The following is a 3,144-nucleotide window of genomic DNA, read 5'->3' as shown; positions in this document are numbered from 1 at the left end:
GTTGAGATGGGCTGAAGGAGGAGGAGGCTTTTGGGTTTCATTAAATCCGCTACGTGGGTGTGTCAATTACGTAATATTGGGAACGCCACCCATTGGCCGGTGTGGATGTGGCAGCACGCACGCTCTGTGAGCGGGTGGTGGAGGCACGCGTGTTATAGGGTCAACCACCTCGATCCCAGATGTCTCTTATTTCCAATGGGGGGGTGTTCGTCCGCGGCAGTTAACGTTCAAGGGCACTCACATATAGCGACGGAACACAAAGCACCACATCTGAAAGTTTTTGTTGTTGTTGTTTAAACTATCTATATGTACGTGATATTTCCACCCTTCACATCTGTGGCGTGCCGTGTGTACGTTGAACTTATTTCGCGCCGTGCGTAGCCAACCGTGCTGAATCGAGGGCAGGTGGACGGAAAACGAAGGAGACGGAACGATGAAATAAATTCGTGTCCGTGTTGCGAGGTCGATTATATTTCACGGCAGGACTGCGAGAGGCGGCAGTGACTTGGGGAAGACAGCCACCCAGCAGTGGATTGAGCATGACCGACGACAATTATTGATCGTGTCGGGCAATGAATATTGCGGCCCTTGCAGATTGTCGTGAATGTGAAAACGACTGGATTTTAAAATGCTCAACTTATTTTACATCGATTCCAAAATTACCCTACCTTCTGAAAGCGTCACTGAACGTTGCACAAATGCTTCAATCGGAAAGTATTGTGCAGTATTAGTGGCTCGTGACATGACACCAACTCGAAATCAACCTGTACCAGCATGACCTTGTTTAAAAGAGGTAAAACATATATATAGGGAGCATTACGCAATTAATGTCAAACAATTGCTAATTATATGTATTTAAGGAAAGCGGTTAAGCCATCTAGAAGCCACCACGAGAATAATTCTCACGATGTTCAAGATATGCTGGAAAGCAGACATTTGGGGAAAACAATCATCCGGAACTTCATGTCTATGACTTTTGACTTAAAGCTTTCGTGACTGCAGGAATTCATATTCTTGGTTATTTCGGAAAAGTCACGTAGATGGAAAACAAAAATAATACAATTAAAATAAAAAAAAGACTTTACCGAAAGAACCAAGAATATGACTATCACATCCTGATTTTTTTTTTGGGCCATCAAACAATTACAGGCCGATTGGCTTTATTTTTAGAGCAGGTTTTTGCCTCAAAAGTTCAGCACGTGGATATACAACTACGGAATCCGTCAGGCGCATTCCATGGAGTGTGTGGGGGTGGACAGAGCCAAACAAAGCGGCCGTGGTTTCACTACCGCTTACCAGCGTAACATCCAACCGGTAATGACTGGCGTTGCATGCGGCACCTGATATTAAAAATCAAGTGTTGAATAAGACTCCGTATGAATCTCAGCATGAAGCACAACTACTGTTGTGCGTTCAAGCACAGCGTATGCATCACTGACAATAAAAATGGAATGAAAGCTGAAGTGTGCAAAGAATCGTGGAGAAGCACCCCATCGATTGAAATTGAGACAGAAAGGACACAGAATCATGGCACAGACCAAAACCAGACGGCAGATTGTAAACGAAAGTGGGCTTCGCCAGGATGATACACTGCTAAGGATGATGACTGCTGATGGAATGGCAGACAAAGAAGAGAGTGGAGAACCAGCGCTAAGGCTGAGCTATGAGATTAGTAAATGTTTAGTAGGCGTGAGATGGATTGTGGTAATTCAGGAGCCATTCATAACAGCACCAGGCGGTCTTCATTCAGCAGTATAGACAATGGATTATGATGATATTCAAATTTTAATTGTAATCCCTGGGATGTATGTTGAACTTCTTTCGCACCATAAGTAGCGAACCGTGCTAATCGGAGGTGCTATTGGAAAAGAAAATGGTGCAATATTATTCTTTACAATTCTATATTTTACAATGCAGTCGTAACTCTTTTTAAAGCACTACAAAGCCATAGACAAAACCGGTTCACAGCATTTTCACAACATAGTTTACTCGCTTGTCAACATCTTGCGTACACAATCCCGCAATACTTTTACATCACGTAGATACAGCACTGTATACCTTATGCAGTCGACACAATGATCAAACGGATATCTTAATAGGATCCACCAAATGTCAATTATATACACCGGGCATGACTTAGGGAAGGAATTAAAAAAAGGTAAATATTTATCAAAATCATGTAAAGTTTTGACATTAAAAAAGCACTCGTTACAACCATTCTACAATCCACCAGTGTTTGAGTGTAAACGAGCCCCACTGTCATGCCGCCGACATGACGTGGCATTTCCTACATCCCAAATGAGTCTCTTGTTCTCACCATAAACATTTACACCACGTTACCATGGCACGAACACACATTCGTAAATGTCGACTACCTTAGTGCATTCTCTGGAAGAAAAGAAGAATAAATAATTTAGGGTGGTGCTTTGTCAATCCATTTCTAGATGAAAGCCTAACCCACGCCCTGTGGATTGGGGTGCCAAAGATGGGTTCAGATTTCACTCGCCACCGGTTTGTTGTTGTTGTGGCTGGGAATCGAATTTGGGTCACGAGGTTTGTTGTGCAGTGCGCCAATCACTGCAGCACTGCTCCGATAAACTAGTATCTCTAGTAACCAACTAGTATCTACTGAAACAATAACCCATATTTTATACATTAGCGAAATAAAACATAACTGGTCACGATTTGACCATGATTGTGAGATTTAATTAATCATAAAAGTAAAAAAAGCATTTAAACTGGAGTCTCAAACTCTGATTCCACAAAGAGTAATGAACAACACCAAAGCCATTTACAGTTGCACGTGAAAAATAAAGACTGTTGTAAGCTGAACGCAGGACAAGAACATTGTATATTATGGAGAAGACACCAGCTTGCAGATCGTTTGTACAAATATAAATGGCATGACAGCAGGAATTACGGATATAGATTGGTAAACAATATTGAGAGTATGTCGGTCTCCACTGCCATGTCATGTGCTAAGTTGCTGACGCTCGCATGAGCAACAATGAGCGATGAGGCCTCCATTACAGAAAGTGCACTGCAAATATTGCAGACACGGGGTGTCTGCAAAAAAAACATACGTGAAACACTCAAAGACGACGAACAATAACAGGGCAGGAACAAACATTGACAGTGATCGCA

The sequence above is a fragment of the Lampetra fluviatilis genome, chromosome 4 (genome assembly GCF_964198595.1).
Source record: "Lampetra fluviatilis chromosome 4, kcLamFluv1.1, whole genome shotgun sequence".
Classification (NCBI taxonomy): domain Eukaryota; kingdom Metazoa; phylum Chordata; class Hyperoartia; order Petromyzontiformes; family Petromyzontidae; genus Lampetra; species Lampetra fluviatilis.
The sequence above is the reverse complement of the archived record's forward strand: the minus strand, read 5'-3'. Positions refer to the sequence as shown.